Source organism: Miscanthus floridulus, chromosome 1 (assembly GCF_019320115.1).
Source record: "Miscanthus floridulus cultivar M001 chromosome 1, ASM1932011v1, whole genome shotgun sequence".
Taxonomy (NCBI): domain Eukaryota; kingdom Viridiplantae; phylum Streptophyta; class Magnoliopsida; order Poales; family Poaceae; genus Miscanthus; species Miscanthus floridulus.
In genome coordinates this window covers 174,705,360-174,716,251 of record NC_089580.1, presented here as the reverse complement: position 1 = coordinate 174,716,251, position 10,892 = coordinate 174,705,360, and positions in this window count along the sequence as shown.

The following is a 10,892-nucleotide window of genomic DNA, read 5'->3' as shown; positions in this document are numbered from 1 at the left end:
GGGTACCCCTTCTCACGGTATCCGACACTTACGCAGTACTCTAATCTTTTAGTTTATGAGATTGCTGCCATCCATTGGTTACTCTGACCTGACTGGGTCTAGTCGCTCATGTTCAGTCTGAGGAATGGGTTGTTCGTCTGATACAAATTTCTTAGGGTTGATCACGACAGTGAAATATTGGCTTATTTCATGGAGTAGTAGGTACTGTACTTAATGTTTAGTGAGGATACCTAATATGTTCTGTGGGATGATGAATATCTAAATAACTGTGCTGAAGCTGTTTTTTTTTTCCCCTGCTTGTCAGCAGTGGAGATATGGTGATTTGGTCATTGATCTTTGCGGTCAGGGTCTTATAAAGCTGAAGTGATTTAAGGAATGGGCAGATTTCTGTTCCTTTTGCTTCCAAGTCTCCTGTGTTGTAGTGGTATAATAAGATTGCAAAGGACACCTGTTCAATCATTGCAGTCGATCACCCAATTTTCCTGTTAGGGCTGGGAAGTAATTTAAATAATCAGCAAATTCACATTTGGATGAGGGTTGGAACACTTGAACTTGTCATAAGTCGGCGGCAGCATGTCTTCAGTTTATTAACTCTGGGAAGTTGTGGTTGTGACTATACATTTAACTTCTTCTTTTTTGGTAACATTTAGTGCATAGGCTCATAAAGCACATGGTAGTCTGCATACAGCTGACCCTGACGCCGACCATGCAAGTGGTGCCCGAAGATATCTTTTGTTGGATGCAAGATGCATCTTCTAGTTCTGAAATCCATGTGATGGCCTATGTAAAATATGTCAATGCAGCAAGTGTGCTATATGATACTTGTGATAAGCGCGAAACTAAAGTTTATGAGAGGAGCCCATGTTAGCTACTTCCTCGATAAAAAAAAATTAATGCAATTCTCGTGTTTCAATGAGTCAATAGGTTCCAGGTTTGACCAAATCTTTTAAAAAATAACGACATGTGATACCAAATATGTATCATTAAACTAATCATTCAATATATTTTTACAGTGTATCTATTTGGAGTCATAAATGTTAATAATATTTTCTATAAACTTGGTCAAACATAAGTTTGGCTCAATCTAAACCTATAATTGCATCCTTTTGTGATGGAGGTAGAGTTTGGAGTATGAGCCAGTTCTATATATATGTTACAGGAGGCCGAAGTGAAGGGGGCCTTTCCTGGAAAGACGATCAAAAGGCTTGTATGGCCACCATGGCAGCTAAATCAAGAGCCATCCCCATCGTGTTCCTGGTCTTTTGTGTTGTCTTTGCAGCTGCAGTTGACAGCGACGAGGTGCCTGCGTCGTTCGATGTGCTGCTGCAGCTGCAGCCTAAGAAAGCTGCCAGTCTTGGCTACGACTGCTTCACTCTTTGCACAGCCGGATGCTTTGCGGCGGGGTTCCCTGGAGATTACTGTGATGTTGTTTGCGAGCGTGAATGTGCTGATGAAGCCCAGAAGCACTGAAGCCTGGTATGACCTTGATCATCAGATGGTTTCTCTTTGGTCTAACACGGTAGGCCACTAGCGTAGTAGCACTGTAGCAGTATCTGTGTGACTGTGTCTTCCTTTTCCTCATTTGCCAGTTGTGATGTTGTGCACGGTACACCGATAGAAATGTAGGAGAATAAGAGGTGATCAAGGTCCGCAGCAGATTATGATTACCTTTGGTTGCCAGTGTTGTCATCGACCACTTCTTTCTCTATGATATTCCCTTTTTGGTGAAGTGATGAGTCTGTTCTGTTTCCGCTGAAGTCTATGATTTGCCATACCATTGAAGATCTCTGATGTTTGATTCAATGTTGCTCCGCTATGAGCTCAAATCTGCATGTGTAAACTAATTACCAACACATTGTTCATCTTCTTGTATGGTCTGGAACGAGCTAGTTGCCATAAAAATCATGGCCAGAGACTGTGAAAGTGGTGATGGCACAAAAATCATCAGAACTGCAGAACAGTGGTAAACCCATCAGGCTATTACTGGTGGGTGAGTGATGTTTTGTGTATTCATTGATGTAAACATATGACAAGTATTCTTTTCTTTTGCGAAATGTTTGAATTGCCATGGTGAAGCATTTCTGCTTGTCAGCAGTGGAGGAATATGGTGATCCGGTCATTCATGTTTGCTGTTCATCGAAGGGCCTTGCAAAGCTGAACAGGTGAGAGGGATCGGCCGGCAGGCTGCTGTTCCTTTTGCTTCAAGTTAATTATTGATGGCCATGTTAGATAGCTGCATTAGCTGGCCCAGTGTTCCTGTTTTGACTGGACACTGACTTTAATAGTTCAGTTGCCTCAGAATCGGTTAACAAGTCACATTTGGATGAGGGCTGAGCTTATCATTTGTCGGCAGCTTGTGCCAGTTGTGACCATCCATTCATTTAAACTGATTTCAGCTTTCAGATTAAGAAATGAGTGCATGGACTTCAGTAAGCATATCGTAACAGTAACATGCATACCAATTACCAGTTGAATGTATTGTACAGCAACTATATATGCAAGTGGTGTCAAAATGTAACATTTAAAGAATACATCCTCTATAGCACACAAATACATGCGTCAATCAACGTAAAAGGGCACAAGTGTGCTATAGATATTTCTGGTGGTCACGGGCTCATGGCGGTAACATGGCCATGGACCCACGGAACCATAGCCATGTTACCTGTATTGCCTATTGCTATGTAGTACTAGTATGGGCGCGTTTGACATACATCTTTGATATTGTATAGGTGGAGAGGCGTAGGTATTAAAAACGACTATACTATCACAATGGGATTTGTATCTTCTCATGTCTGGTGATAGTATATGGCCGGTGATCTCCCCAAAGTTCTATCACTGCAGCGAGAGTCAGATACAAGTGAAAGCGCGACTCCTACTGCCACCATGATCGCCGAATCATGGGTCACTGCAGTCCTGTACTCTTGTCTCAGGTTATACATGAGTTGTTTGGTGACGTTCCTTGACATGGATTGACTGGCTTGAGGAGTTTCTGGATGCAGCTAGTAGCCCTGGTTTCTTGCCTAGCCTAGTCCAGGCAGTCCAGATATACAAAAACGGTTGAGGCTCGCAGGCAACGTTGTATCGTGAGATTCCTTTACAACTGATATGGATCAAAATTTGTCAGATATCTACTGCAAACCAAACAACATAGATGTGGTGTACCCTGAAAAGCATAACTCAATGAGTTAACAAGCAACATCCAGACAGTCTTTTTTCCCAGCTAGCAACTCTAGGGTTATATATATATATATATATAAAAACCTGTGTGTTGTTTAATTGCTTTCGCAGCTAACTGTGACGAGCTTCCGCTTCTTGTAGCGTCCTGCTACCATTGTTTCGCTCGGTTTTCTGGTTGTGCCTGGAGGTTACTGCTGGCAGCATTGCGACCAACAATGCCCTTCAGTGCTGAAGTTGCCTCAGGCGCTGTCCATCAGATGGAGTCTCTCTATTCATCTTTCCATTTTGAAGGACCGAATAGCGGATAGAAAAGAGGTGAATAAGATCTTAATTCTTTTTCTCTTCTCAAGAACGAGAGACGATCACTTCTGAAGAAGAGTAAGGATCACTTCCAGGAAGTACGTTCTCAAAATAAGGAAGTTCACCAAACCAGCAGCTGGTTTTGGTTCAGCCCGTTGTTCTCTGAAGAAAAATATGAAACCACAATCAAAGGAATTCTAAAATTCATGAAATTTTATCAAGAGATTCATAACATCATAGACAACAACTCCAACAAATATATTTTCAATCGGTGGAAACCAGCTTGGTTGAGCTTCTTTTCCCCAAAAAAACTCCAAAATCGATCCAAATAAGTTCAAAAATATTACGAAACTTGTCCCACACCTTGACTAACTCGTTGTGAAGATAATCCCAAAGAATCTTTCAAAAAATATTAAAGCTTCACCACAAATTTCTATCAAACCAGAGTTTTATTGTAAAACTCGAAAGAGACAATTCAATATGCTCGTAGAAAATCAGTTGAAGGGCAAAGCTTAGATATATTCCGTAGAGATCATAGCACCAAGGTTGAGCACAAGAATCAATCGAAGATGCCCTGCTCAAAGATTTTTCACCAACATAAGATCTTGGAGAAGAGGAGGGAGTTTGGTACGGGGGTTTATCCCATCGTGTACCCATGTCCAAAGGCCTCAAAAATCACCTCAGGATCACCCAAGAAATCAGATCAATTGTAATTCTAAGAATCACCATGCAAAGATAAAAGAAAGCACAAAAAACAAACCAACAGATTCAAAGAGAGGGACACAAGAAATTAATTTAACAAGATTTTCTTCACTTCAAATCAACAATAAATTAATCTATATTACATCATATTATCCTACCTTCCAACATCCTCTCACTTTGGTGAGAAACAAACCTAATAGAAAATCAAACATCACTATTCATTTATATATCAGATTAGCTCACCTAAGAGGAAATCAAATAACTCGAGCTTAACTCCTCTAATTTTTAGAGCACTTAGCTAACCCTAGAAAATGAACAAGTGGTGGAAAGATCCCTCCTCTTATTTATAGAGGGTATTACACATTTCAAGAATACCAAATTTAGGATCAAGTTGGTTGGATGCCATAACTGGCTACAACTAAAGTGCAGCTTGCTCAACCTATGATAGGTTGTGGCACTAAAATCATGCGTCAAACTTTTGGCAAGGAGTACGTGTGCACACCTAATTCTGTCAGCAACCAAGCACATCGTTCGACATGAACCATTTAGCCACCAAAGACAAAATGGTTCTAGTTGGTTTTCCATGCATCAGACGGCTATAGGACCTTTATGAAGTCGTTTCACCTCGATGCTAGTTCTCCGGTGATGCTACATCCCTGAGATCCTCCCTTGGGTTTTGAGGCCCAAACCTAGAAACCATTGAGCTTGTGATTTTGGGGTTGAAATTGCCAAACTCTCCAGTGCACCATAGTCGGTACACAACCCCTCATATGTCTACACGTGTCCTCCATGTCCTCAGCCCGGCGGTCCGCCTAGTGCTTGTGACGCCTCGTCATAATTTGGTCCAATCCCAGCCTTGGCTTAGGACAACACCGTCTTTGTCACCATCTCGCATGTGTTTTTGCTCATTGATGTGCCAAGTGCTTGCCATCTTTGGTCCGTCCTCCGGTCTCTTGGTCCCTTGGTCCAAGACTCTGTGTTCGGTTTTGACAGCTCTGGTTCATCAACCCATGCCCCTCGCTTGACCTTTTCCAATACCGTCGACCAATGTATTTAACACCCGCACATCCACGAGCCAACAAACATGTTGTACAACACAGACTAACTCATCATCTTGGTTAGTCCAAATCACGGTAGAACGAAATCAATCAAAGCTCGATCATCTCACCTTGATAACCACATTATCTATGACATAAGCACATATCCACCATTTCTTCTCATATTTGTGCTCCGATAACGTTGTGTCCCGGTTGCAGCAGTACCTCTTGCATGTGTGCAGCCAAATAGAAAGTGACCAAGGTCTGCACTGGTATGAAATGCCCTAAACTCCACTTACAGTATCTACATTGACAATCTAAAAGCTGTACCGTTTGTTGTACAAGCTCCTTCAGCTTGCAGCAATTAGAGCTAAGTGAATCAGTAGTTCTAAATACTCACTCCTCAAGTTCTCGTTTAAAAGTTGCAACTCTCCTCTTAGCGTTGCCTCAAGTTCTCGTTGAATTGTGGTTAACTTCTGAATTGTGGTTAACCTTTGAAACAGAGTTGAAGTTAAATTTCTTCACTTGAAGGCCAGAAGTTGAATTGTGGTTAACTTCTGAATTAAAATTTTGCTTGATCCGAACTGCCCAAACAAAAATGTGTTGGGGATCAGAAGATTTAAGAGAACACTGTACGCTCCTTGGCGCCAGTTTGAAGATCCACAGCATCGCATGCTCTTGTCGATCATCTGCATCACTGCATGGCTGCAAGGCGCTGGAAGGGGCTCTGCTAGTCTGCTAGCGCCGACGCGCGGCACCGTTTTGATCTGACGAACACCTCGGGCGTCCGCATGAGCTGCATGTAATGCTAATGCATCGTCCGCCGCGTCACTCTCGGGTCCCGGCCCGCCGGACCTGTGCGGCCGTGCCGTGCGTTCTGCGACGGGGAATATATGATCCTGGTGCGTGATGCGTGCTATCAAAGTCTCACCTGGAGTAGCTCTTCGACGGTAGTCGCTCTGTTCGTTTGGGCTGGTTTGGTTTATAAGCCATGGCTGAAAGTACTGTTGGCTGGTTTGGTGTGAAAGAAAAATACTGTTCGTTGGCTGATAAGCCATGACTTATAAGTCAAATACGACCAAGCGAACAGGGCATATGTTTAAGCAGTGCTTAATCTTGTTTCGAAATGACGCGCTCGATCGTCATGTGTCTGTTGAAAATTATGGGTGGTTTCACACTTTCACGTCTGAAGGTTGATGTGCCGGCGACCCGGTGTATGAACTATTGTGCTGGATAAGCCTGAGATGAGATGTCTGTTGTCTCCGAGTTGGGCCATGCATTCGACAACCTGTTTCCTGATAACGAGGCTGGACTGCAGAGCTAATGAGCAATATATATAGCTTGATGTGCCGACGTATGAACTGTTGTGTTGTGCTGGATAAGTTCGTCATTGGTTTGCGTTACAGTTACAGGCGACTGAAGCAACGCACAGCCATGGACATAGCGCATGCATCATAAACTCATTTACTTCTTAACGAAAAAAAAATACACACCTCTTGTGCGTGTTCTCGAAAAAGAAAGATCCATCAGCACCGACCCGGTGCCTCCTGCCGACTAGTTCCTATCTTACGTAGCTTTGCATCGAACTTTAGATTGCATTCCCTGATGGATTATAATCTCGTTTACACCGCTTGACAAAGCTCAAAAGATGCATGATGCGATGCATCGAGGAATGACGAACAAAAGCTCACTGTGAGCGATAGCAGCAGGAGATGGGAGGAACTGGGGGAGAAGGTAATCGGAGGAAGAAGAAGAAGCAAGAGATAGCGCGGAAGAGTTCTTGGTTTAGGAATCTGGCTTAATGTTTACAAAATGCATGATGTCTCTCTTTCTCACGCCGAACTGATATATTCATTACAAAGGCTCTGCCTCGGTCACGCATGCAAGCGTCAAGCGTTTAGGCCCATTGCTCGCTGAAGACTCGCGGGTTTGGCTTCCTGAGCCTTCTTCCTCTGGGCCCGTTCCCAGGTGCTCCATCTTCCTCCTAGGCCATGTTACTACGGTGGCTGACATCCCTTCCCCCTTGGAACATTGCTTGCCCCCAAGCAGTGGCGCGAGGAAACTCCTGGCGAACAGCTTCAAAGTCCTCCCATGTGGCCAACGCCGACGACAGATTGTTCCATTTGACAAGTACCTGAGGTATAGTAGAAGGACCACAGAGCCACCATACGAGTCTGCAGAATCTATTCTGGAGCCAAGTGGATGGCAGAGTTTCTGATCTATGTTGATCAGACTGTTTCTTCATCCGATGCTTGGCCCGGTTGAGGTGATGTTTGAGAAGCCGGTCCACCCACTGACGGTCTGAAGCCCAGCCGGTGACCTCCGGATGAGAGACAGCAGAAGGATCAACAGCCAGGAAACGTGGAGGATATCCATATAGCGCCTCAAAGGGTGAACGACCGATGGTCGAATGGAAGCAGGAATTGTACCAAATTCTACAGATGGCAACCACTGACTCCACTTGTGGGGGTAGGCATGGACAAAACACCGCAAATAGGTTTCTAGGCACTGGTTGAGCCGCTCCGTCTGACCATCGGATTGGGGGTGGTAGGCGGTGCTGCGGCAGAGGGACACATCAGCCAGCTTGAACAGCTCAGACCAAAAGTGGCTGGTAAATATGCGGTCATGATCCGAAATGATAGAGCTCGGAAGGCCATGTAAGCGATAAACATTATGAAAGAATGACTTGGCAACTGTGACAGCAGTAAGAGGGTGACGGAGGGGAATGAAATGGCCATACTTGGTCAGTAGATCAACTATTACCAGCACACAGTTGAAGGTACGAGACAATGGAAGTCCCTCGATGAAATCCATCCATATCACTTGCCACGCCGAATCAGGAACCGGCAAGGGCTGCAATAGGCCTAGAGATTTGGATCTATCATACTTGGACTGCTGACAGACAGCACAGGACTGCACAAACTGCTTGACTGCAGTTTTCATACCTCTCCATGCAAAACATTGCTTGAGCCTCATATATGTTACTGGTATGCCTGAATGTCCCAACACGAGCTAGAGTGAAATTGGGAGATAAGCTATTGTTGGAATGCTGGGTCATCGCCAATCCAGACTCGGCCCTTATAACGGAGTAAGCCAGACTTAAGGGAATAATGAGGTATAGCCGCTGAGTCAACCACTAACTTGGTCAGCAAGGTAGTAGCAAAAGGGTCCTCGCGATAACTGGCAAGCCAGGAGGGTACCAAAGAGGTGACGGTCGCACACACAGCTAGAGGAGAGGGGTGGTGAGACAATGCATTAGCTGCCCTGTTATCAGAACCTGAGCGGTAGACAATCCAGTATTGTAGGCCCAGCAGTTTGGAGAAAACTCTTTGCTGCCAGTGAGTATGCAACCTCTGATCAGTGAGTTGTGTCAGGCTTTTCTGATCGGTAAGAATCACAAACTCCTAAAACTACAAGTAAGGACGCCATAGTTGCACATCAAGCAAGATCGCCATGAATTCTTTTTCATATGTTGATAAGCCACGTGACTTGGAGCCCAATGCTTTACTGAGGAATACCAGGGGGTGACCGTCTTGCATGAGAACCGCACCGACACCCGACTCAGATGCATCAGTTTCAATTGAGAAAGGCTTGGCAAAATTGGGAAGAGCCAGCACCGGGGCTTGACAGAGGGCAGTTTTCAATGTCTGAAAGGCATAGTTGTGATCAGGAGTCCAAATGAACAAGGCATGCTTCTTCAAGAGGTTGGTCAGTGGCTTTGAAATGATGCCAAAGTGGTGAACAAAGTGCCGATAATAACCAACAAACCCCAGAAAGGAACGGAGTTCTTTGACTGGACTCGGAGTGGGCCAAGAGGCAATAGACTCCAGCTTGGAAGGATCAGTACCCACACCAGCCTGACTGATAACATGGCTGAGATAAGAAATCTTAGTCTGAGCGAAGGAGCATTTTGACATCTTCAGCTTCCATTGATCCTTAGACAACAACTCAAACACAGCTCGTAAATGCATGAGGTGCTCCTCCCATGTTCTGCTATAGACCAGGATATCGTCAAAGAAGACCAAGGCAAACTTCCGAAGACAGGGAGCAAGAGTTGTATTCATGGCATCTTGGAAGGTACCCGGGGCTCCTGTGAGTCCGAAGGACATAACCTGAAATTCAAATTGACCAAAGTGTGTTTGGAAGGCGGTTTTGAATTCTTTGCCCGATTTCATGAGGATTTGGTGAAAGCCAGACTGTAAATCCAATGTTGTGAAATAAGATGCCCCGGACAGCTCATCCAGCAATTCTTCGATGATAGGAACAGGGTATTTGCCTTTGACTGTAATGGCATTCAGTTGACGGTAATCGACGCAAAACCTCCAGGACTGATCCTTTTTCTTCACTAAGATAACCGGAGAGGCAAAAGCACTGGTACTCTTCTGAATGGTGCCCTGCTAAAGCATTTCATTGACTTGCCGCTCAATTTCTATTTTCAGAAGAGGTGCATGGCGGTAAGGCCGCACAAAGACCGGTTGAGCCCCTGAGATCAAGGGAATGGAGCGATCAGTGCCGGCGGGGAGGCAACCCTAAAACTGACTCAAATAGATGGGCATATTCATCTAGCAAGGCCGACACAGCCGAATTCAGCGATAAGACTGACTGTGAAGACTTAGGAAGCTGTACCAAACAAAGTTGAATGACAGAGCCCACCGGAAGGTCTACAATGTCCCCAATCAATATAGTAGTAGCACCTTCGTAAGGAATGGAGATCCATTTTTGAGCCCAGTGTACTTGCATCGGGCTAAAACTGGCCAACCAATCTAGACCAAGGATCATATCATAAGATGAAAGGAAACAACTTGAGATCAGTTGAAAAGGAGCAGCCCTGCACTGACCAACGAGCACTGGGAAAAAATGATGTGCATTGTAAAATGGCCCCATTAGCTACTTGAACTTGAACTGGGGATGCAAGATCCTGGATGCCGGTGAGCGACTGAGCCAATGCAGAATTCAAGAAGGTATGAGATGAACCGAAATCCACCAAAATAGATAGAGGGTGACCTTGGAGGTAACCAGACAAGCTAAATGTCTTAGGGGAAGCTAACCCCACTGCCGCTGCCACCGAGAGGTGCATCATAATCTGAATGTCAGGTGATGAATCATCAGAGCACTCGGCTGCATCAGACTCCGGAAATATATGTATCAATTCTTGCACCAAATGCAACTACACCATGTCTGAACATTTGTGTTCATGGCTCCACTTTGCGCCACACCGGACGCACAGACCCTGGGCACGGCAAGAGGCTCATAAGGCTTTGAACTTGTCTTCAGCCGAGGTTGGAAGAGATTGGGGCAGCCGTTTACTCTCGCCATCAGCAAGCTTCGGTGGCGGTGGAGGCAGCGCCATGGCACTAGGCCACGCCGGCTTATAGGCAGGTGATATATCAAAACACCGAGTAGTCTTCTTGTTGAGTCCCAACGCCTCTTCCTGTAATTGAGCAAGAACACAAGCAATATACAAAGTAGATGGACGTTGAACAAGAAGAACATCTTTGATTTCATCACGCAAGCCATCAAGAAAACACTGAGTATAATAGAGTGGGTCTGGGTGTTTGGTATAGGCTTTTAGATCGTCTACTAGAGCGACAGACTGATCTATGTATTCATTGATAAGGCCGGTTTGCCGAATCTGGAACAAGCGGCGTAGCAGGAGCTCGTGCTCATCCCTGGCAA